At 39.4% G+C, this 26,404-nt stretch overlaps 1 non-coding gene across 1 annotated transcript; it reads right to left on the bottom strand.

Annotated features, from left to right (window-relative positions):
- Positions 1-1,849: 1,849 nt before the first annotated feature.
- Positions 1,850-1,953, bottom strand: LOC112753555 (small nucleolar RNA R71). Its single transcript, XR_003177938.1, has one exon. It is a non-coding gene; the product is annotated as a small nucleolar RNA R71 (small nucleolar RNA).
- Between the last annotated feature and the right edge of the window lie 24,451 nt (positions 1,954-26,404).

Here is a 26,404-nt window from a genome sequence, read left to right as displayed (position 1 = left end):
AGCCAGTTTTGCGCACCAAGTTTTTGGCGCCATTGTCAGGGATTGTTCGGATTTGACAAACTACCGGATTATCTTGTTGCTTAGATTAGGTACTTTTTACTATTTTTTTTGTGTCTTTTGTTTTCTTTTCCAAAAACTTTTTCAAAAATCCGTCTTTTCTTTGTCTTTTGTTTGAGTCTAGTGTCAGTTTTTAAGTTTGGTGTCCTTTATGTGTTCTTTATTTTCTTTAAATTTTTGAATTTGTTCTTGAGTGTTCTTCTTGGTATTAAAGTTGTTCTTGTTTCTTTTCTTGTTTTGATCTTAAAATTTGTAAGTTTGGTATCTTTATGTTGTTTTTCTTTAAAATTTTCGAAAAACTAGTGTCCTTTGATCTAAAAATTTTAAGTTTGGTGTCTTTAGGTTGTTTTTTTCTTTCTTCATTAATTCGAAAAATAAAATAAATAAATAAATAAATAAATAAATATCTTTTCTATCTTTATTCAAAAATTTCAAAAATCTTGCTTTCTTTTGTTTATTTTAATTTAAAAATTTTAAAGTTTGGTGTTTTCTTGTTAATAAAGTCAAATTTCAAATCTTATCTTTTCAAATCTCTTGTTTTAATTTGATCCTTTCCTATCTTATATTTCTTTTAAAATTTCATAATTTAAAACTTTTTCAAATCTTTATTTTATCTTTGGTTTATCTCTCTTTAAATTTCAAATCATTATCTTATCTTATCTTAATTTTAAATCTCAAATTCAAATCCTTTTCAAATCTTCACCATATCTTATCTTTTCAACTTATTTTCAAATCTTTATCTTATCTTATTTCAATTTCAAAATTCAAAATCAAATCTTTTTCAAATTTTTATCTTATCTTGTTGACTTTATCTTTCCAATTTTAAATTTCAAAATTTTTTAAAATAAAATCTTTTTCAAATCTCCTATCTTATCTTATTTTCAATTCTTTCTTAATTAGCTACTTGTTTTTTCTTCTCTCTTTTTCAAAAACTTCCTAACTAATTCCTCTCTCTTCTATTTTCGAAAACTTCTTACCTATTTCTCTTTCTTCTTTTACAAATATCACACTCAAATTTTCAAATCTTTTTAATTCAATTAATAATTAAAATAAAAAAATATTTTAATTCTAGTTTTTCTTTTTACTTCTTAAATTTTTGAATTCTTCTATCCCTCTATTCGAATTCTTCTTCTCATTCCTCTATCTTTATTTTTCTTTCTTCTTCACATCTCACAGGGAGTTCTCTATCCTTTGACATAGAAACTCCCATTCTCTTTGTTTCTTGTACTTCTTTTTCTTGTTTATGAGTAGGAACAGAGATAAAGAACTGCTCTTTGATCCTGATCCTGAACCGGAGAGGACCCTAAGGAAGCGTTTGCAACAAGTTAAAGCACAACACTCCGAAAGATATCTCATAGAACTTTTTGAACAAAAAACTGAAAATACAAACATGGCAGCCGATCAGAATAATGGAGGAGATGCAAGGAAGGTTCTTGGTGACTTTACTTCACCCACTTCTGAATTCTATGGAAGAAGTATCTCCATACCTACCATTAGAGCAAATAACTTTGAGCTTAAGCCTCAGTTAGTCTCTCTAATGCAATAGAATTGCAAATTTCATAGACTTCTACTAGAAGATCCACATTAATTCCTATCTGAATTCTTGCAAATCTATGATACTATTAAGACCAATGGAGTGGATTCTGAGGTCTACAGGCTTATGCTTTTCCCTTTTGCTGTTAAAGACAGAGCTAGGATATAGTTGGATTCTCAACCTAAGGAAAGCCTAGACTCTTGAAAAAAGTTTGTCAATGCTTTTTTGGCTAAGTTTTTTCCACCTCAGAAAATGAGCAAGCTTAGGGTGGAAGTTTAAACCTTCAGACAAAAAGAGGGTGAGTTCCTCTATGAAGCTTGGGAAAGATACAAGCAACTGATCAGGAGATGTCCTCCTAACATGCTCTCAGAATGGACTATCTTAGGTATTTTCTATGATGGCCTATCTGAGATGTCCAAGATGTCATTGGACCATTCTGCTGGTGGATCACTCCACTTGAAGAAGATGCCTGAAGAGACACAGGAACTCATTGAAATGGTTGCAAATAACCAATTCATGTATACTTCTGAGAGAAACCCTATGAACAATGGGGTAGCTCAAAAGAAAGAAGTCATGGAGGTTAACACTCTGAATGCCCTATTGGCTCAGAACAAGATCTTGACCCAACAGGTCAATATGATCTCACAGCATTTGACTGGAATGCAAGTTGCAGCTGGCATCCCTCAAGACACCTCCTATGAAGGAGATGCCTATTATCCAGATCAACCCATGATGGAGGAGGTGAATTACATGGGAGAACCCTATGGAAACACCTACAACTCCTCATGGAGAAATCATCCTAACCTTTCATGGAAAGATCAATAGAAGCTTCAGCAAGGCTTCAATAATAATCAAGGTGGAAGAAACCAGAATAGGTTCAACAACAGACCACTATTCCCATCTTCTCAGCAACAAATGGAGACTTCTAAGCAGAGCCTCTCTGACTTAGCAACCAGTCTCTGAATTCCCTAAGACCACCCACAGTTTCATAACAGAAACTAGGTCCTCCATAAAAAATCTAGAGGTACAAGTTGGTCAACTGAGTAAGAGAATCCCTGAGACCCCTCCTAACACTCTCCCAAGTAACACGAAAGTAAACCCAAGAGAAGAGTGCAAAGCCATCACTGTAGAAGCTGAGGCCGAATCTTAAGGGGATACTCTGGCGTTGAACGCCAGTAAGGAAGTCCTTACTGGGCGTTCAATGCCCAAAGAGGAACCATCATTGGGTTGAATGCCAGTAAGGAAGACCTTACTGGGTGTTCAATGCCCAAAAAAGTACCATCACTGGCGTTGAACGCCAGTAAGGGAGGCCTTACTGGGTGTTCAACGCCCAAAATGGCACAAAAGCTAGCGTTGAACGCCAGTAATGGGGCAGCTGGGCGTTCAACGCCCACTATAAACTCCCCTATTGAAGAACTGAAGGCAACTAAGGCTCATGAGGAGACTATAGAAGTTCCCTTGAATACCTTGTTGCAAATCATGGATTATAAGGATCACTCCTCCTTTGATGAGGAAGAGAAAACAAAGGAAGAGCAAGTTGCTCAGTACCTAGGAGTCCTCATGAAGTTAAATGCCAAGTTATTTAGAACAGAGACATTGGAAGAAGAACCTCCAGTGCTCACCAAGAAACTCAATGCCTTGGTTCAAAAGAAACTACCTCAGAAGTTGCCAAATCCCGGACGCTTCCTAATTCCTTGCACCATAGGCACCATTACCTTTGAGAAGGCTCTGTGTGACCTAGGGTCAAGCATAAACCTCATGCCACTCTCTGTAATGGAGAGGCTGAAAATCTTTGAGGTACAAGCTGCAAGAATCTCACTGGAGATGGCAGACAGGTCAATGAAAAAGACTTATGGTCTGGTAGAGGATGTCTTAGTAAAGGTTGAAAACCTTTACATCTTTGTAGATTTTATAATCTTGGATATTGGGGAGGAAGAGGATGAATCTATCATCCTTGAAAGACCCTTCCTAGCCACTGTCAATGCCATCATTGATGTAGTAAGGGGAGAGCTAGTCCTGCAATTGTATGAAGACTGTATCTTATTCAAGATACCTAGCCCTAACTCTCCCTTTGACAAAAAAGAGATAATTGTGCAACACTTAGTGTTCCAACCCTCTCTCTTAGTGTAAAGCTAAACAGAGCCCCCATACACCAATTCTAAGTTTGGTGTTGGGCAGCAATCATCAAGCACTGAGGATAAAGGTACTAAGAAGAAGGTATCTAAAGGCTGGAGGGACAAGAAAATTTCCACTAAAGGCCTCTCACCTGGCATGAGTGTTATCTTCACTGACAACCCAGTCATTCCTCATACTGTGAACAAGATCCTATCTCTAGAATCCATGAGAGCACAGGCAAAAAGTTCATTATAAGGGGTGAAATTCTAAGCCCCTATCCATCTCCGTAAGGAGCTAACCATCAAGCTAGTGACGTTAAAGAAGCGCTTGTTAGGAGGTAACCCATCAATAATTAGAGGTTTCTTGTTTTTCTTAAGTTTATTTAAGTTATATCAATTTTATTTACATAATTATTTCATTAAGTTTGTGATTATGTGCAATATTTAGAACAGAAATAGAGACAGTCAAAACAGGAAACAGAACACCCTGGAGTAGGCCCCTTGCTGGAGTTGAACTCCAAACAAGGAGGTAGGAGTGGGCGTTCAACGCCCCAAGTGGACAAGGGAGCTGGCGTTGAACGCCACACAGGGTATCCCTAATGGGAGTTCAACGCCTAAGCAGCACAACATTGCTAGCGTTGAATGCCAGCCAAGAGGCATATAGACCTGGTGTTGAACACCAGGAAGGAGGTCTCCTATGGGCGTTCAACGCCCTATGAGGAGCATGGAGCTAGGCGTTCAATGCCCACAAGGGGGCAGGAAATTTGAATTCCCTAGCCTTCCAGGACCAGTGGGTCGCACAGAATCTCCACCTACCCCACCTTCTTCTTTCTCTTACTTTCACTCTTTCCCACACAATCTTCCCCATAAACCCTAAACGAATCACATCTTTATCTCTTCCCAAAACCATCATAACTACTCCCACCAATCCCCACCCACTTCAAATTCAAAATTTTCCACCCAATTCCCACCCATTCATTCGAACCCTACCCCATCCTACCCTTATAAATACCCGTTCTTCCAACCCTTTCAAAACATAATCCATACACTAAAGCCCCCTCTTAGCCGAATCACACTCTCTTTTCATCTCCCCTATTCTCTTCTTCTTCTACTCTTTTCTTTCATATTTTGCTCGAGGACGAGTAAAGCTTTTAAGTTTGGTGTTGGAAAAGCCTTGCTTTTTGCTTTCCATTCAGACTTATGGAACCCAAAGTCGGAGAATCCTCTAGAAAGAGGAAAGGGAAAGCTGTTGCTTCCACATCTGAACCTTGGGAGATGGAGAGATTCATCACCAAAGCTCATCAAGACCACTTCTATGAAGTAGTGGCAAAGAAAAGGGTAATTCCTGAAGTCCCCTTTAGGCTCAAAAAGAATGATTACCTGGAGATTCGACGAGACGAGGAGAGGTTGGGAAGTTCTAACCAATCCTATCCCAGAAGTTAGAATCTTAATGGTGCAAGAGTTTTATGCTAAGGCATGGGTCACTAAAATCCATGACACTAGTGTGAACCCTCTCCCAAAAATTGGAGCACCATGGTCCAAGGGAGACCCTTGGATTTCAGCCCAGAAAGTGTAAAGTTAGCGCTCCATTTGCCAGTAATGCAAGGAGACCCAGATTCTTACACTAGGAGAGTCAATTTCGATTAGAGGCTGGACCAAGTCCTTTCATACATTTGTGTGGAAGGAGCTCAGTGGAAGAGGGATGCTCAAGGCAAGCTTATCCAACTAAGAAGGCTTGACTTCAAGCCTGTAGTGGTTGGAATTCATCCAACGTTCTGTCATCCCTACTAGAAATCGGTCAGAAGTGACCATTGACAGAGCCATCATGATTCATTGCATCATGCTTGGGGATGAGGTGGAGGTACATAAGGTAATACCTCAAGCATTTTACAAGAAAGATGAAAAGCCTTCCACCTTAGCAAGGTTGGCTTTTTTCCACCTTATATGTCACTTATGCAATTCAGCTGGAATTGTCATAGAAGGAGATATCCCTATTGAGGAGGACAAGCCCATCACTAAAAGAAGGATGTAGCAAACTAGAGAGCCTACACATGCACCTCAACAAGAGCATGTGGAGCTGCCTCAACAAGAAATTTATGAGATGTCCCAAGGGATGCGTTTTCCTCCCCAAGGCTATTGGGACCAATTGCACACTTCTCTATGAGAATTGAGCTCCAACATAGATCAACTAAGGATGGGACATCAAGAGCACTCCACCATCCTCCATGAAATAAGAGAAGATCAAAGAGCCATGAGGGAAGAACAACAGAGATAGGGGCGTGACATAAAAGACATCAAGCGCTCAATTGGATTCCAAAGAGGAAGCAGCAGCTGCCATCACTAAGGTGGTCACGTTCCATACTTCCCTTTGCCTATGTCATTTATCTGTTTTCCATGTATTTTCTTTTATTGTCTGTTTCTAGTGCATGATCATCTTTATCTATGTCTTAAAGCTATGAAATATTCCATATATCTCACACCTTACTTGAAAAAAAAATTATTTGAAAAAGAAAAGTAAGATGCATGAATCTCGAGTTATATATTAAGAATAGTTCAACTATTTGATGTGGTGGCATTGCTTTTACTTTCTGAATGAATGAATAAACAGTGCATATTTGATGAGCGGATATTTTATACGCTTTTTGGGGGTATTTTTATATAGTTTTTAGTAGGATCTAGCTACTTTTTAGTATATTTTTATTAGTTTTTATGCAAAAATCACATTTCTGGACTTTACTATAATTTTGTCTATTTTTCTGTGATTTCAGGTATTTTCTGGTAGAAATTGAGGGACCTAAGCAAAAATCTGATTCAGAGGCTGAAAAAGGACTACAGATGCTATTGGATTCTGACCTCCCTGCATCGAAATGGATTTTCTGGAGCTACAGAAGCCCAATTGGTGCGCTCTCAATTGCGTTGGAAAGTAGACATCCTGGGCTTTCCAGCAATATATAATAGTCTATACTTTGCCTGAGTTGAGATCACGCAAACCGGCGTTTAACGCCAAGTCTCTACCCTATTCTGGCGTTAAACGCCAAAACTGGCATAAAAGTTGGAGTTAAACACCCAAACTGGCACAAAAGCTGGAGTTAAACACCAGGAGCAGCCTATGCACGTGAAAGCTTCAATGCTCAGTCCAAACACACACCAAGTGGGCCTCGGAAGTGGATTTCTGCACTATCTATCTTAGTTTAAACCTAGGTCACTAGTTTAGTATAAAAACTACTTTTAGAGACTTACTATGGACTGTCTGACATTTTCACATTTGAACTTGTATTTTCTATGGCATGAGTCTCTAAACTCCATGGTTGGGGGTGAGGAGCTCTGCTGTGTCTCGATGGATTAATGCAATTACCACTATTTCTCATTCAATCACGCTTGTTTCTATTCTAAGATATTCATTCGTACTTCAACATGACGAATGTGATGATCCGTGACACTCATCACCATTCTCAACCTACGAACACGTGCCTGACACCCACTTCCGTTCTATCTTAGATTGAATGTATATCTCTTGGGTTCCTGGTTCACGAGTTTGACCGCCTCTCCTGACAATAGAGCATTCAACTCCATGATATCAGAATCTTCATGGTATAAGCTAGAATCAATTGGCAGCATTCCTGAGATCCGGAAAGTCTAAACCTTGTCTGTGGTATTCCGAGTAGGATCTAGGAAAGGATGACTGTGACGAACTTCAAACTCATGAATGCTGGGCGCAGTGACAGTGTGCAAAAGGATCAATGGATCCTATTCCAACATTAGTGAGAACCGACAGATGATTAGCCATGTACATGGACCCTTTTCACTAAGAAGACGGCTGGTAGCCATTGACAACGGTGATCCACCAATATACAACTTGCCATGGAAAGAGACCTGCGTGCGTGAAGAAGAAGACAGTAGAAAAGCAGAAATTCAGATGACAAAGCATCTCCAAAACCTCAACCTGTTTCTCATTACTGAATCATAAGTACTGTTTAATTTATGTTATTTATTTTTCATAAATATAACCACTCTTATCATTAATCTCCTGACTAAGATTTACAAAATAACTATAGCTGCTTCAAGCCGACAATCTCCGTGGGATCGACCCTTACTCACGTAAGGTATTACTTGGACGACCCAGTGCACTTGCTGGTTAGTTGTGCGGAGTTGTGAAAAGTGTGAATCACAATTTCGTGCACCAAGTTTTTGGCGCCATTGCCGGGGATTGTTCGAGTTTGGACAACTGACAGTTTATTTTGTTGCTTAGATTAGGAATTTTTTTTATTTTTGGTTTAGAGTCTTCCGTTTGAGTTTAGTCTTATATTTTAAGTTTGGTGTCAATTGCATAAGTTTATTTTTCTTTCATTTTTTTCGAATTATTAGTGTTTAAAGTATAAAAATTTTTAAGTTTGGTGTTCTTGGTGTTCATCTTGATATTCAAAGCTTCCTTGTTTGTTTTCTTTGTTTCGATCTAAAAATTTTAAGTTTGATGTCGTTTTTACTGTTTTCTCTTTCTTCATTAAATTCAAAAATATCTTTCATAGTTATTTAATTGAATTTTCGAAAATCTCATTTAAAAATTCAGATTTTTATTCTATCTTATTCTAGTTTTGAAATTTCAAAATTCAAAGTCCCTTTCAAAAATCATATCCAAAGTTTTTCAAATCTTCTTAATTAAGTAATTATTTTAGTTTTAGAATTTATTTTTCTTTTTTCTCTTAATTTTTGAAATTTATATTTTAAATTCTAATTATTTTATTTTATCTTATTTGTTTTTTTTTACTTATTCGGTTGTTTTTAATTAAATAAAATAAAAATAAAAATATATTTTATTTGCAATTCACATCAATTTTCTTTTTTCCATCATGGACCAAAGTGGAAATGAACAGTCCAAAAGGACTCTGGGGTCATATGCTAACCCCATTACTACTGCATATGGGAGTAGCATCTGCATACCTCCCATCAGAGCAAGCAGTTTTGAGCTAAATCCTCAACTCATTATCATGGTGCAGCAAAATTGTCAGTATTCTAGTCTTCCATAGGAAGAACCTACTGAGTTTCTGGCACAATTTTTACAAATTGCTGACATAGTACGTGATAAAGAAGTGGATCAGGATGTCTACAGATTACTACTATTTTCATTTGCTGTAAAAGATCAAGCTAAGAGGTGGTTAAATAACCAACCCACAGCAAGCATAAGAACATAGAAACAGTTATCAGACAAATTCCTGAATCAATATTTCCCTCCAAAAAGGATGACACAGCTAAGGCTGGACATCCAAGGCTTTAAACAAGAGGATGATGAATCCCTTTATAACGCCTGGGAGAGGTACAGAGGGATGCTAAGGAAATGCCCCTCTGAAATGTTTTCAGAGTGGGTGCAGTTAGACATCTTCTACTACGGGCTTACAGAAAAAGCTCAGATATCTCTAGACCACTCAGCTGGTGGATCTATACACATGAGAAAGACTATTGAAGAGGCTCAAGAGCTTATCGATACAGTTGCTAGAAATCAGCATCTGTATATAAGTAGTGAGTCCTCCATGAAAGAAGAAGCTAAGGCAGTATCAACTGACTTTAGTCCTCAGGAACAAGTTGCTGAACTCAATCAGCAACTATCTTCTATAACAAGGCAGTTAGCAGAATTTAAGGAGATGCTACAAGAAACCAAAAATACTAACAAGGATATGGAATCACAATTGAATCAGACAAAACAGCAGTTATCAAAATAGATAACAGAAGAGTGCCAAGCAGTTCAATTAAGAAGTGGAAAAATATTGAATACCTCAACTCAAAGCAGTAGAAAGCCAAGAAAAGAACAACTGACAGAGGACGAGCAACCTGCTACCCAAAATCCCTCTGAGGACAGTAAGAGCCCAGAGAAGAATAACTCTGGCATTCAAACGCTAGAAAAGGGTGAAAAACTGGCGTTAAATGCCCAGTCCATGTCCAGTTCTGGCGTTCAAACGCCAGAAAGGGGAGGGAATCTGGCGTTAAATGCCCATCCAACCCCCAAGCCTGGCGTTCAAACGCCAATGAGGGATCAGACACCTGCAAGTGCTGATGGTAACCCCTCTAAGAAGGCTTCTCCAACCACCTCTGTAGGGAATAAACCTGCAGCAACTAAGGTTGAAGAATACAAAGCCAAGATGTCTTATCCTCAGAAACTCCGCCAAGCAAAATAGGATAAACAATTTATCCGTTTTGCAGACTATCTCAGGATTCTTGAAATCAAGATTCCGTTTACAGAGGCACTTGAGCAAATACCCTCTTATGCTAAGTTCATGAAAGAGATCTTAAGTCATAAGAAGAATTGGAGGGAAACTGAAAAAGTCTTCCTCACTGAAGAGTGCAGTGCAATCATTTTAAAGAGCTTACCAAAAAAGCTTAAGGATCCTGGGAGCTTTATGATACCATGCACATTAGAGGGTACTTGTACCAAGACAGCTCTATGTGATCTTGGAGCAAGTATCAACCTAATCCCTGCATCCACTATCAGAAAGCTTGGCTTGACTGAAGATGTCAAACCAACCCGGATCTGTCTTCAACTTGCTGATGGCTCCATTAAATATCCATCAGGCATAATTGAGGATATGATTGTCACAGTTGGGCCATTTGCCTTTCCCACTGACTTTGTAGTGCTGGAAATGGAGGAGCACAAGAGTGCAACTCTCATTCTAGGAAGACCTTTCCTAGCAACTGGACGAACCCTCATTGATGTCCAAAAAGGAGAAGTGACCTTGAGAGTCAATGAGGATGAGTTTAGGCTGAATGCTGTTGAGGCAATGAAGCATCCAGACACATCAAAAGACTGCATGAGTGTTGATATTATTGACTCCCTGGTAGAGGAGATCAACATGGCTGAGAGTCTCGAATCAGAGCTAGAAGACATCTTTAAAGATGTTCAGCCTAATATGGAGGAATCAGAGGAAATAAAAGAACCTCTGAAAATTCCTCAGGAAGAGGAGAAACCTCCTAAACTTGAGCTCAAACCACTACCACCATCCCTGAAATATGCATTTCTGGGAGGTGACACTTTTTCGGTGATCATAAGCTCTGCTTTAAATCCACAGGAAGAGAAAGCACTACTTCAAGTGCTAAGGACACACAAGACAACTCTTGGGTGGTCCATAAGTGATCTTAAGAGCATCAGCCCAGCAAGATGCATGCGCAAGATCCTATTGGCGGACGATGCTAAGCCAGTGGTTCAACCACAGAGGCGGCTAAATCCAGCCATGAAGGAGGTGGTGCAGAAAGAGGTCACCAAGTTACTGGAGGCTGGGATTATTTATCCTATTTATGATAGCTCCTGGATGAGCCTTGTCTAAGTTGTCTCCAAGAAGGGAGGCATGATAGTGGTTCATATTGAAAAGAATGAACTGGTTCCTACAAGAACAGTTACAGGGTGGCGTATGTGTATTGACTACAGAAGGCTCAATACAGCCACCAGGAAGGATCACTTTCCTTTACCATTCATAGACCAGATGCTAGAGAGACTAGCAGGTCATGAATATTACTGCTTTTTGGATGGCTATTCAGGTTACAACCAAATTGTAGTAGATCCTCAGGAACAAGAGAAAACAGGATTCACATGTCCTTCTGGAGTATTTGCCTACAGAAGGATACCTTTTGGTCTGTGCAATACACTTGCAACCTTTCAGAGGTGCATGCTCTCTATCTTCTCTGATATGGTAGAAAAATTTTTGGAAGTCTTCATAGATGACTTCTCAGTATTTGAAGACTCATTCAACTCCTGCCTTGACCATTTAGCACTTGTTCTGAAAAGGTGCCAAGAGACCAACCTAGTTTTAAAACTGGGAAAAATGTCACTTTATGGTGACTGAAGGAATTGTCCTTGGGCATAAAATTTCAAACAAGGGAATAGAGGTGGATCAAGCTTAAGTAGAATTAAAAAATTACCACTACCTACCAATGTTAAGGCAATCAGAAGCTTTCTGGGGCATGCAGGATTCTATAGGAGGTTTATAAAGGATTTTTCAAAAATTGCAAAACCTCTTAGCAATCTGCTAGCTGCTGACACGCCATTTGTGTTTGACACAGAGTGTCTGCAGGCATTTGAAACTCTGAAAGCTAAGCTGGTCACAGCACCAGTTATTTCTGCACCAGACTGGACATTACCATTCGAACTAATGTGTGATGCTAGTGACCATGCCATTGGTGCAGTATTGCGACAGAGGCATAACAAGTTTCTGCATGTCATTTATTATGCTAGCTGTGTTTTAAATAATGCACAGAAAAATTACACAACCACAGAAAAAGAGCTACTTGTAGTGGTTCATGCTATTGGCAAGTTTATATCATACTTAGTAGGATCAAAAGTGATTGTATACACTGACCATGCTGCTCTAAAATATCTACTTACAAAGCAGGATTCAAAACCTAGGCTCATAAGATGGGTGTTGCTTCTGCAAGAGTTTGATATAGAAATAAGAGACAGAAAAGGGACAGAGAACCAAGTGGCCGATCATCTGTCCCGGATAGAACCAGTAGAAGGGGCGTCCTCCCCCTCTATTGAGATCTCTGAAACTTTTCCGGATGAGCAACTATTTGCCATTCAGGAAACACCATGGTTTGCAAACATTGCAAACTATTAGGCTGTAAGATTCATACCCAAAGAGTACAGTAGGCAGCAAATAAAGAAATTGATTTTTGATGCAAAGTACTACTTATGGGATGAACCATATCTCTTTAAGAGATATGCAGACGGAATAATCCGTAGATGTGTGCCCAAGGAAGAGGCACAGAAGATCTTATGGCATTGCCATGGATCACAATATGGAGGCCATTTTGGAAGTGAGCGAACGTCCACAAGAGTCCTCCAATGTGGCTTCTTCTGACCCACCATTTACAGAGACTCCCGAGAGTTTGTACGTAACTGTGACAGTTGCCAAAGAGCTGGCAATCTGCCTCACGGTTATGCCATGCCTCAACAAGGGATCTTAGAGATTGAGTTGTTTGATGTATAGGGTATTGACTTCATGGGGCCTTTCCCACCATCATACTCAAACACTTATGTCCTGGTGGCAGTAGATTATGTATCTAAGTGGGTGGAGACAATTGCAACACCCACCAATGATACTAAGACAGTGATAAAGTTCCTCCAGAAGCATATCTTCAGCAGGTTCGGTGTCCCTAGGATACTGATCAGTGATTGGGGCACTCATTTCTGTAATAAACAGCTTGACTCCGCTCTGGTCCGATATGGAATTAACCACAAAGTGGTGACTCCGTATCATCCACAGACAAATGGACAGGCTGAAGTCTCAAATAGAGAACTTAAAAGAATCCTGGAGCGGACTGTGAGTAACCGCAGAAGGGATTGGGCAAGAAGTCTGGATGATGTTCTGTGGGCATACAAAACAGCATTCAAGATTCCCATAGAGACCTCTCCATACCAACTTGTGTATGGGAAAGCATGCCATTTGCCAGTGGAACTAGAACACAAGGCCTACTGGGCAACTAGATTCCTGAATCTTGATGCAAAGTTAGCTGAAGAGAAAAGATTGCTCCAGTTGAATAAGCTAGAGGAATTCAGACTCAATGCTTTTGAAAATGCAAAAATTTACAAGGAAAAAGCAAAAAGGTGGCATGACAAGAAACTGTCATCCAGAGTCTTTGAGCCAGGACAGAAGGTTCTGCTGTTCAACTCTAGGCTCAGATTGTTCCCCGAAAAACTGAAATCCCGGTGGAAGGGACCATATGTGATTACAAGTGTGTCACCATATGGCTATGTGGAACTTCAAGATATTGATTCTAATAAGAGGTTCATTGTTAATGGACAGAGAGTCAAGCATTATCTTGAAGGCAATGTTGAGCAAGAATGCTCAAAGCTGAGACTAGATTAAAAGCTCAGTAAGGTCCAGCTAAAGACAATAAAGAAGCGCTTGCTGGGAGGCAATCCAGCCATTAGAAAAGTTTATTTGTTATTTAAATTATAATTATAGGAGTTTGATATAAATTATCTTCAAGGTTAATTATCAATTGCAGGAGTTCACAGAGTTACAGAAGAATTCAGAGCATAAAGCAGAGAAAAGGAGCTCACTGGCACAAAAATGCCAGTAAGGGGTATTGTGGGCGTTAAATGCCAGAATGGACACCATTCTGGGCGTAACGCTAGAATTGCAACATCCTGGGCATTTAGAAAAACGCCCAGTGATAAAGGCTTTCTGGCGTTTAATGCCAGCCAGGGTACCTGGCTGGGCGTTAAACGCCTAAAAGAAGCAACAAATGGGCGTTAAACGCCAAAATGGGTGCCATTCTGGGCGTTTAACACCAGGAATGTGGAAGGGAGGAAGTTTTGTTTCCAACTCAAATTTTTTTTTCAAATTTTCATGGTTACATCCAAAATTTCTTGCATAAACATGTTACAAATTATCATCTTTCAATTTCAATTTCAAAAAAAAAAAAAAAAAACAAAACAAATAAAAAAAAATAAATTCTTCTTTAATCCTAAAAATCTTTCTCAAATCTTCTTCAATTTCTTTTCAAATCTTTTTCAAAACTCATCTATCTTTTTAATTTCTTCTCAAATCTTTTTCAACTCATCATACTATCTTTTCAAATTCAGATTTATCTTTTTCAAATCTCTCATATCTTTTTAATTTTAAAATTTCATCTTTTTCATATCATATTTATCTTTTACATATCATATCTTCTATCATATATTTTTCTAAAATTTTTGAACCCACCCCCTCCCTTATAAATTCACATTCAGCCTCCCCCTCTCCTCCATAACTCGAATTTGACTCTCCTTCTATTCCTCTCCTTTCCTTTCTTTTGCTTGAGGACAAGCAAATCTCTAAGTTTGGTGTATTTTTTGTGATCACTAAGCTAAGATTCACTAAGATCATGGCTCCTAAGGGAAAACAAACCACTTTAAGAGGCAAGAAAGAGAACACTCCAAAACCACTTTGGAATTAGAAAAGGTTCTTAACCAAAGAACATGCAGACCATTACCACAAAATAATGGGTCTAAGGTCAGTGATCCCGGAAGTTAAATTCGATCTGAAAGAAGACAAGAATATCCGGAGATCCAAGAGCAGATTCGAAATAGGAGCTGGGAAATTCTAGCTAACCCTGAGACAAAGGTAGGTAGAAACATGGTTCAGGAATTCTACTCAAATCTTTGGCAAACAGATAAGCAGAGAATGACTGGAACCGCCTTTTATACCTTTCAAACCATGGTCAGAGGGAAGATTATTTACTTCCACCTAGACAAAATAAGAGAGGTCTTCAAGCTGCCTCAACTACAAGATGATCCAGAATCCTTTAATAGGAGAATGGTGAGATTAGATAAGCGATTGGACCAAGTTCTAGAGGACATATGCATCCATGGAACCAAGTGGATAACCAACACAAAGGGTGTCCTAAATCAACTCAAGAGAGGAGATCTCAAACCAATTGCTAGGGGCTGGCTGGACTTCATTGGGCGTTCTATACTTCCCACCAGCAACCGCTCTGAAGTCACTGTCAAAAGAGCAGTGATGATCCACTGCATTATGCTGGGAAACGAAGTGGAGATTCATCATCTAATTTCTTGTGAGCTTTACACAATTGCAAACAAGAACTCTACTAACGCCAAAATGGCTTACCCAAGCCTAATCTCTTTGCTATGTAAAGATGCTGGGGTAAAGATGGGAGTGGATGAGTATATCTCAGTCGAGCACCCAATCACCAAAAAGTCAATGGAAGGATAACAAGTGCAAGATAACTCCATCAAAAGGAGGGCACATGAGTTCCTCCCAGAAATCCCTCAGATTGACTACTGGACCCGCCTAGAAGCATCTGTCACCAAGCTGCAAGAAGCTATGAATCAACTGAAAGAAGAACAGCAAATTCAAAATAGCATGCTCTGCAAACTGCTGAAGGAACAAGAGAAGCAAGGGCGTGAGCTACAGGAGCTAAAGCGCCAGAAACTGTCTCTTGAAGGGCCAGACAACCCACAGATTGAAGGAGCATCCATCTCCCAAAATAAAGGTTGTTGAGTCCTAATCTTAACTCTGTGATAACTTTTGCTATTAGAGATCTACCTTAGGAGTCACATGAATAATAGTAATTAGTATCTTTATTTTTATTTTCTTTTTTTATTATCTCCAAGTAAGTTATAATTTATTTTTCTCATCATCATTAAACATGAACAAAATAGCAGATTTTTTTTAGAATAAGGAGGCAGTCTTATTTTTCGAGTTCTTAATAAGAAAAATTCAAATTATTTATATATGGTGGCAATACTTTTTGTCTTCTGAATGAATGCTTGAACAGTACATAAATTTTGATAGTGAAGTTTATAAATGTTAAATTTGTTGGCTCTTGAAAGAATAATGAAAAAGGAGAAATGTTATTGATAATTTGAAAAATCATAAAATTGATTCTTAAAGCAAGAAAAAGCAGTGAATACAAAGCTTGCGAAAAAAAATGGCAAAAAAAATGGCGAAAAAATAAAAGAAAAAGAAAGAAAGAGAAAAAGCAAGCAGAAAAAGCCAATAGCCCTTTAAACAAAAAGGCAAGGGTAAAAAGGATCCAACGCTTTAAGCATTAATGGATAGGAGAGCCTAAAGGAATAAAATCCTGGCCTAAGCGGCTAAACCAGCTGTCCCTAACCATGTGCTTGTGGTGTGAAGGTGTCAAGTGAAAACTTGAGATTGAGCGGTTAAAGCCGTGGTCCAAAGCAAAAAAGAGTGTGCTTAAGAGCTTTGGACACCTCTAACTGGGGACTTCAGCAAAGCTGAGTCACAATCTGAAAAGGTTCACCCAGTTATGTGTCTGTGACATTTATGTATCCGGTGGTAATACTAGAAAACAAAGTGCTTAGGGCCACGGCCAAGACTCATAAAGTAGCTGTGTTCAAGAATCAACATACTAAACTAGGAGAATCAATAACACTATCTGAATTCTGAGTTCCTATAGATACCAATTATTCTGAACATCAAAGGATAAATTGAGGTGCCAAAACTGTTCACAAGCAAAAAGCTACTAGTCCCGCTCATTTAATGAGAATTTGAGCCTCATATATAACTCTGAGATGTTATTGCCTCTTGATTTTCTTTCTATCCTGTTTTATTTATCTAGTTGCTTGAGGACAAGCAACAGTTTAAGTTTGTTGTTGTGATGAGCAGATATTTTATACGCTTTGTGGGGGTATTTTCATATAGTTTTTAGTAGGATCTAGCTACTTTTTAGTATATTTTTATTAGTTTTTATTGAAAAATTACATTTCTGGACTTTACTATGAGTTTGTGTGTTTTTCCATGATTTCAGGTATTTTCTGGCTGAAATTGAGGGACCTGAGCAAAAATATGATTCAGGGGCTGAAAAAGGACTGCAGATGCTGTTTGATTCTGACCTCCCTGCACTCGAAATGGATTTTCTGGAGCTATAGAAGCCCAATTGGCGCGCTCTCAATTGTGTTGGAAAGTGGACATCCTGGGCTTTCTAGCAATATATAATAGTTCATACTTTTTTCGAGTTGAGATCACGCAAACCGGCGTTTAACGCCAAGTCTCTACCCTATTCTGGCGTTAAACGCCAGAACTGGCATAAAAGTTGGAGTTAAACGCCCAAACTGGCACAAAAGCTGGAGTTAAACGCCAGGAGCAGCCTATGCACATGAAAGCTTCAATGCTCAGTCCAAACACACACCAAGTGGGCCCCCAAAAGTGGATTTCAGCACTATCTATCTTAGTTTACTCATTTTTTGTAAACCTAGGTCACTAGTTTAGTATAAAAACTACTTTTAGAGACTTACTATGGATGGTCTGACATTTTTACATCAGAACTTGTATTTTCTATGGCATGAGTCTCTAAACTCCATGGTTGGGGGTGAGGAGCTCTGCTGTGTCTCGATGGATTAATGCAATTACCACTATTTCTTATTTAATCACGCTTGTTTCTATTCTAAGATATTCATTCCTACTTCAACATGACGAATGTGTTGATCCGTGACACTCATCACCATTCTCAACCTACGAACGCGTGCCTGACACCCACTTCCGTTCTACCTTAGATTGAATGTATATCTCTTGGGTTCCTGGTTCACGAGTTTGACCGCCTCTCCTGACAATAGAGCATTCAACTCCATGAGATCAGAATCTTCGTGGTATAAGCTAGAATCAATTGGCAGCATTCCTGAGATCCGGAAAGTCTAAACCTTGTCTGTGGTATTTCGAGTAGGATCCGGGAGGGGATGACTGTGACGAACTTCAAACTCATGAATGCTGGGCACAGTGACAGTGTGCAAAAGGATCAATGGATCCTATTTCAACATTAGTGAGAACCGACAGATGATTAGCCATGTACATGGACCCTTTTCATTGAGAGGACAGCTGGTAGCCATTGACAATGGTGATCCACCAATATACAACTTGGCCATGGAAAGAGACCTACGTGCGTGAAGAAGAAGACAGTAGGAAAGCAGAAATTTAGAAGACAGAGCATCTCCAAAACCTCAACTTGTTTCTCATTACTGAATCACAAGTACTGTTTAATTTATGTTATTTATTTTTCATAAATATAACCACTCTTATCATTAATCTCCTGACTAAGATTTACAAAATAACCATAGCTGCTTCAAGCTGACAATCTCTGTGGGATCGACCCTTACTCACGTAAGGTATTGCTTGGACGATCCAGTGCACTTGTTGGTTAGTTGTGCGAAGTTGTGAAAAGTGTGAATCACAATTTCGTGCACCAATATTTGATGTTGGAGTTAAGAATATTGGCTCTTGAAAGAATGATGATAAAAGAGAAGTATTATTGGTAATTTGAAAAATCCAAAAAATTAATTCTTGAAGCAAGAAAAAGCAGCAAAAAGCAAATATATATATATATATATGCGAAAAAAAAGAAAGAAAAAGAAAAAGCCAATAGCTCTTTAAACCAAAAGGCAAGAGCAAGGATCCAAGACTTTGAGTATCAATGGTTAGGAGGGCCTAAAAGAGAAAATCTTGTCCTAAAAGTTTAAATGAGCTCCTCCTCTAACTATATGCTTGTGGTGTGCAGGTGTCAAGTGAAAAGCTTGAGACTGAGTAGTTAAAGTCGTGATCCAAAGCAAAAGATGTGCTTAAGAACTCTGGACATCACTAGCTGGGGATTCTAGCAAAGCTGAATCACAATCCTAAGGGGTTCACCCAATTAAGTGTCTGTGGCGTTTATGTATCTGGTGGAAATACTGGAAAATAAAGCGCTTAGGGTCACGGCCAAGACTCAAAAGAAGTTGTTTTCAAGAATAAAAAAGAACTAAACTAGGAGAATCAATAATATCATCTGAATTCTAAGTTCCTAAAGATGCCAATTATTCTGAGCTTCAAAGGAAAGTGAGATGCCAAAACTATTCAGAAGCAAAAAGCTACTAGTCCCGCTCAAATAATTGAAATTGAGCTTCATTGAGAACTCTGAGATTTATTGTATCCTTCTCTTCTTTTTAATATTACTTTATTTTTGGTTGCTTGGGGACAAGCAACAGTTTAAGTTTGGTGTTCTGATGAGCGGATATTTTATACGCTTTTTGGCATCACTTTTATACAGTTTTTGTTATGCTTTGTTTAAGTTTTATTATATTTTCATAGGTTTTAGTGAAAAATTCATATTTTTGGATTCTACTTTGAGTTTGTGTGTTTTATGATGATTTCAAGTAAATTATGGCTGAAATTGAGGAGCTTTGGAAAAAGTCTGATTCAGAGACAAAGAAAGGACTGCAGATGCTATCGGATTTTGACCTCCATGCACTCGAAGAAGCATTTCTGGAGCTACCAAAATCCAAATGACACACTCTCAACGAATGTGGAAAGCTAACATCTAGGAATTTCCAGAAATATATAATAGTCCATACTTTACTTTGGAAATGAAGGCCAAAAACTGGTATTTCATGCCAGCCACAACCCCATTCTTGGTGTCCAATGCCCATTTAGGAGGCCAAAGCTGGCGTCCAATGCCCAGATGGAGAATCAAAGAAGCAGCGTTCTCTGATCCTGAAGATCCGACCTTGTCTGTGGCATTTTGAGTAGGATCACCAAGGGAACGGACTGTTAGAGCTTCACCCCCGGCCCGTTCAGATTGGATGACCGCTGACCCGGCGTTAATCATTTATAGCCTGCCATGGAATGAATCAATCAGAAGTTGGAATAGATGATGAGAAAAGTTGATCCAGAAGGAAGAAGCATCTCTAAAGCCTCAACCGTTCTCTCATACCATTAATTTCACACCTAACTAGTAACGTTTTATTTATTTATCTGCTTTATGCATTTTCACAATAACTATCATATTTTCTATCCGCCTGACTAAGATCTACAAGGTAACCATTGCTTGTTCAAAACCAACAATCTCTGTGGGATCGACCCTCACTCACCTGAGGTATTACTTGGACGACCCGGTGCACTTGCCGGTCTATCTGTGCGAATATTGCAGAGCCAGTTTTGCGCATCAAGCAGTTTTGCCCTACTTATCTAAATAAGTAACTAACTTTTAAGATATCTCCCATTTATCCAGAAAGGAAATCTTAACAACTTTTCCAAAAAAATGGGAATGGTTATCCACCATCAAAGGTAGAACTACATTAAAAGGTGGTTATCTACTTTACTATAAATATACTACCATGCTCCGGTATGTTCAGGGCCCAATCTACTAAAGAACCTGCTTTGAACCATTGCTAACTTAAGCATCAGAGTCCCCTGTAGGTACCACCCCCACCTCTACATGGAGAACTCAGACGACAACACCTCGGCTCCAATACAATTCAAACGTTGTCACAGAAGGAGTTTGGACCTCACATCCAGGCCCAAACACCACCCAATTTCAAGTAACCCTCAGAACATTGGTGCCATTGCCGAAGACCTAAAAGTCTACACCTCACCATGAAGGACGAATAATTTGAAGACGAACACACTGCATCTGAGTCCAAGCCAAAACCTTGTAATGACAACTGAGCCCTTGTGATACTCCCATGACAAGAAAGAACAAGTAATCCTAATGGGGAAGGAACATAACGAGATCCTCAAAGTCGATGACTACAGTCAGAGATACATCCACATGAGAATGAAGAACCTCCACACCCAATTAAGATCATCGGGCTCGTACACGGACATCATGGCCGATTAGAGAAACTCGAACCAAAGATCAAGCGACAAAGGGAGAGACCTGTGAAGGGAGGTACGACATAGAAGAGAACTTAAGGAAAAGCTTCTAAAATTAGAAGCTAATCTACAAAATCGGATCAACAACACTGAACGAGAAAAAAAGCCCTTTTGGGAAAAAAGATCCATTCATAGAAGAGATCATACGGGCTAGGGTCCCAAGAAATTTTAAAAACCCTAACATGGATCTCTATGATAACACGACTGACCCAAGGAATCATCTCAACAATTTCAAAGGTAGAATATATTTGGCCGACATGTTCGATATGACTCGTTGCATGGCTTTTCTGACAACATTAACCAAAGCAGCAATAAAGTAGTTTGATAGCTTATCACCCAGGTCAGTGACTTGTTTTAACGGCCTGGCAAGAAAGTTTGTTACCTGATTTTCAATTCAGAAGGACAAATTCAAACATGCTCCAAGTCTCTTAGGGGTAAAATAAGAAGTTGGAGGTTCTTTTTTAGCTTATATGGAAAGGTTCAACAAATCATTCTTAAAAATATAGAATTTGCCTCCCGAAGTAGTAATAATAGGGTTAGTTAATGGCCTTAGAGAAGGGTTATTTTATCAATCCATATCAAAGTGGCATCTGACCTCTTTATATGAAGTACAAGAGCGGGTAGAGAAGTATATCAACATGAAGGAGAACTCCCGACTTAGATATCTAATCCCAAGGTGAAACCCCTTATCAAGCTCGGGATAAGGATAAGAAGACAAAGAAAAAAGAGGAATACAATTCGAAAAAACCTCGGAGATACCACAACTACACCCCACTCTGAGTTTCTCTTGTTGATATCTACAGAGAGATCTACCACACTGAAAAACTTTCGCCTCCCCGCTCCATTAAACACAAAAAGACTGAAAGTCGGATGGAATACTACGAGTATCACAAACTATATAGGCATTCTACTAATGATTGTTATGATCTAAAAAATGTTATAGAAAAGTTGGTCAAAGAAGGTCGGCTAGAAAGATACCTCGCTAAAAGGTCAGACGACCTAGGGAAAAGAAAGAGAGGTGATAAATATGGAGGATGGCGAGATCGGCCACCACCGATCCCTGGTAGACACATACACATGATAATTGGAGGATTTTCAGGAGGAAAAATTACTAAGTCTTCACGTAAATGGCATCTTAGGAAGTATATCAAGTTGGAAAAGATTGCGGAGTTTTTGACTTACTCACAATCTCATTCACTAAAAAAGATTCTCAAGGGGTAACACCTGGTCATTACGACCCTGTAGTAATTATAATGATCCTTGCTAATGCAAACCTCCATGGAACTTTGCTAGATCAGGACAGATCGGCCGACATATTATTCAAACCCGCTTTTGATAAACTCGGGTTAGAAGAAAAGGAATTGAAGGCATATCCAGATAACCTTTTTGGGTTAGGAGACACACTGATTCGGCCTCTTGGTTTCATCTCGTTATATACTACTTTTGGTAAGGGACTGAAATCTAGAACCTTAAGCGTCGACTACATTGTGGTTGACGTGGTATCAGCCTACAATGCCTTGATAGGCTAGACCACCTTGAACCGACTAGTCGTGGTCATTTCTGCACCTCACCTATGCATGAAGTTCTTAACTGGAGAAAGAATTGCCATTGTAAAAAGATATCAGAAGTTAGCAAGAAAGTGTTACAATGAAAGTCTCAATTTAATGGGCAATATCAAAGGTAAGAAAGTCAACACTATTGAGCTCGATGGAGTTCGAGCACGAGAAGAGTTACGTCCACAACCTGAACGGAGAGTGATAAACCCATATTTTATGATGTATTTTGTGCTCAATTTAAGTGATTTATTCAATCCTTCACCCACTTATTCATGTAATTTGCATGGTTTTACTTTCCCTTCCTTATTATATGATATATGTGAAAAACATGTTTCCTATGCTTTAGAAATATTAAAATTAATCATCCTTTATTACCATTCGATGCCGTGATTTGTGTGTTGAGTGCTTTTAGGCTTTATAGGGTAGGAATGACTTAAAGGATGGAAAGGAAACATACAAAAATGGAAGGAAAGCACAAAAATGGAGTTTTGAAGAAAAGGGCAGCGACGCGAACGCTTGGACGAAGCGGCCGCGTGCCCAGCGCAAAAAGACAATAACGCGAACGCGTGACTGACGCAGACGCGTGCCTTGAGCATAACGCAAATGACGCGTACGCGTGACCGAAGCGAACGCGTGACAAGGAAAACTCCCAGATGACGCGACCGCGTGACCCACGCGGACGCGTGACAGACGCCACGCACCAGAAACTGCAGAAAATGCCCCCAGCAATTTCTGAAGCCCTTTTGGCCCAGATCCAAGTCCAGAAAACACAGATTAGAGGTTATAAAGTGGGGGAATGCATCCATTCAAAAAGAGGATTCAATTATTCTCTTTTCATAATTTAGATGTAGTTTTTAGAGGGAGAGGTTCTCTCCTCTCTCTTAGGTTTTAGGATTAGGATTCTTCTTAAAGGATTTAGGATTTCAACTTCCTCTCTGGTTCAATATTCCTTTTACTTTATATTTCTCTTTTACTTTCAGATACTTTAATGCTTTTATTTAATCACTTATGTTTCCAAATTGGCTTATGAACCATTCATGTTAGGATTTCCTTTATTTAATATAAATTGAGGTATTTCAGATTTATGATTCTTATTTAGCTTTTTATATTCTTGGCCTTAATTGATTAACTGGAGACTCTTGAGTTATCAAACTTATCGTGGTTGTTAATTGTTATTTTTGCTAATGGAATTGAATTCCGATAACTCTAGTCTTTCCTTAGGAGTTGGCTAGGACTTGGGGATCTAACTAATTAGTCCACTTGACTTTTCCTTGCTTTCGTAAAGGTTAACTAAGTGGGATTAAACTCAATTCTCATCACCGTCGATAAGGATAACTAGGATAGGACTTCCGAATTTTCATACGTTGCCAAGAGTTTTATTAGATATTAAGTTATTAATTCCTGCAATTTATTTTCCTTGTTCAAACCTTTTAAAACCCAAAAACACTGGTTTCCATAACTAATAATAAGAACACCTCCCTGCAGTTCCTTGAGAAGACAACCCGAGGTTTGAATACTTCGGTTTATAAATTTCATTGGGTTTGTTACTTGTGACAACCAAAACATTTGTAAGAAAGAATGATTGCTTGGTTTAGAAACTATACTTGCAACGAGAATTTATTCTGAATTCTAAACCGTCAATCATTCGTTCTTCAAAATGGCGCCGTTGCCGGGGAACTGCAAACGTGTGCCTTATTATTGGTTATTGTAAATATTTTTCTTTTACTTGTTTAATTGTTTTTGTTTTTCCCTTTTATTTCTATTAGCTACTATGAATTCTCACCCCTCTCGCTTTGAGTTTGGAACTAAATTTGTTGAAAGGAGTGGAAGCTATAACAGGAATATGCATCAAGGTCTAAGCAATCAAAGATGGATGGAGCCAAGAGGATCTGATCAACCCTTTAGGCAACAACACCCCCCAAGATATCATGGGCAAGGACCACTCTACAATGCATAGCCAGCCGATAGATATGGTAGACCCCTTTGTAATTACCAACAAGCCCCACCCTGTGCTTATAGACCATCCTCTCAACGTAGCTTTGAACCACCACACTCACAAGTTCCTTTTCACCATTCACCACCGTATGACCCTTATCCACCACAATACCAATCTAATTACTCCCAAGAACCACCACATTCTTATTTTGAACCCTCTCCCCCAACTAATGAACCCTCATACCCACCCCAACTGCCAATGGATGACAAACTTCGTGTTCTTCTTCAAGGGCAATTGAAGATGCAAAGGAACGTACTGGAACTCACTACTGCCTTAACCGAGGTAGTAAATATAATAGCTTCCTGACATCTGAGCACTCAAAGTACTCCCATAGCTACATGTGGAGAATCAAAAGAAGAGCGTAGCATGAAGGAGACACTAGAAACTTCGGTGGACAATGAGGAGCATGGCTTTGTATTGGAACAAGTGGAGGAAGCCATGATAGTTGTAGAGGAAGAAGTGGTTGAAGATTTAGGAGATGCTGAACCTCCAAGGGAATCGAGAACTGTAAAGGATTCTGCCGAGACGTTTGAATTTGATGCCAAGGAGGATAGTGCACAACCTCCAATGCATATACCTTGTGAAAAATTGGACGGAACAGACCAAGAAGTTGATTCCATGGGCAGTGATGATCATAAATCAAGCTCTCCTAGTCACGAACTTACATCCGCAACTGAATTCCTTGAGCCTGAAGAACCTTATCCAAGTGGATACGAAGATGACGTCGAGATAGATTTCTCTCAACCTCCAACGTATGACTTGAGTGACGAGGAAGACATAGAAGACTTTGATCAGGACGCAATTGCAGTTAAAGAACTTTGCAAAGAAGTGGAGGAATTCACAGAAGAATACAAGGGAGTAGAGCTTACAGAACCACTGGAAACACCTATCGCAAGGCCATTACCACCTAATACAAGCTTCAAGTGGGTACAATCCTTAACCTTTATCTTTACTTTTCCACTTGAATATGGTTTGCTTGAAACAGATGGCCAGCTTAGAGCTCTCTGTGGCTTTAAGAGTAGGAGGGAAATGGCTCGTACTCAGAGCTGGTGTGCAAGATTCAATAAGGTTCTACGCTTCAATTCGAAGTGCACGGATTGGTATCAAGTTAAATTGAATGGGTCTCAGAAGGCGTTTGGTCATCTTGGTGAGAATACAATTTCTAAACCGCCCGGATGGAAGAATATAGATCAAGACAAAGGCGGATTTAAAAGCAAAGTTTGGGATCCTGGAATCTACTCTGACATTTGTCACCCCGGGAGCCTGAGAATCTGTTTGAAGTTGCTCAGAAGCTTTACATGTCTAGTTTGGGACCCCGGAGGCTGTTGGCATTCCAAACATTGGTGGAGATTTCTGGATGAATTTAAGCATAAGCCACCATAACAGAAAGCTCATCAAATGTCCAACTTAAGGACTTTAACTAAAAGTGCTAGGTGGGAGACAACCCACTATGGTAAGATCGTTCCTGTTTCAATTTTATTTCGTTATGTTCGTTTTTATGTTATTTTATTTTCATTGAACCTGGAATTATTCATAGCATCTACATTAGCACTGCATATTGCATACTGCATAATTGCATATAAAAAAAATATCACCCCACGCGAGCGCACAGGCCACGCGTGGGCGTAAGAAGGAAATCGGCGTAAAGATCCAACGCCCAGAAAGTTGGACTGGAATCGTGCAGCTGGTGTGCGTTTAGCACAAACGGCCCACGTGTTCGCGTCCCTGACGCGAACGCATCACTTGCAGAACACTCATCCCAGGCGAAAGCGTGAGCGACACGTCCGCGTCGCGTGGATACTATGGCCCCCTAAATGGAGACAGAGAGTTGCACTGAAACGACGCTGGAAGTGTGCGTCTAGCACAATTTTCAACGACGCGGTCGCGTGCCTCACGCATCTGCGTCATCCATCTTTTACCCAACCCACGCGATCGCGTTAATCACGCGACCGCGTCAATCACCCGACCGTGTCAATCCCATTTCACCCTAGTCACGCGATCGCGTGCTCCACGCGTTC

Source organism: Arachis hypogaea, chromosome 15 (assembly GCF_003086295.3).
Source record: "Arachis hypogaea cultivar Tifrunner chromosome 15, arahy.Tifrunner.gnm2.J5K5, whole genome shotgun sequence".
NCBI classification, from domain to species: Eukaryota; Viridiplantae; Streptophyta; class Magnoliopsida; order Fabales; family Fabaceae; genus Arachis; species Arachis hypogaea.
The sequence above is the reverse complement of the archived record's forward strand: the minus strand, read 5'-3'. Positions and strand labels throughout refer to the sequence as shown.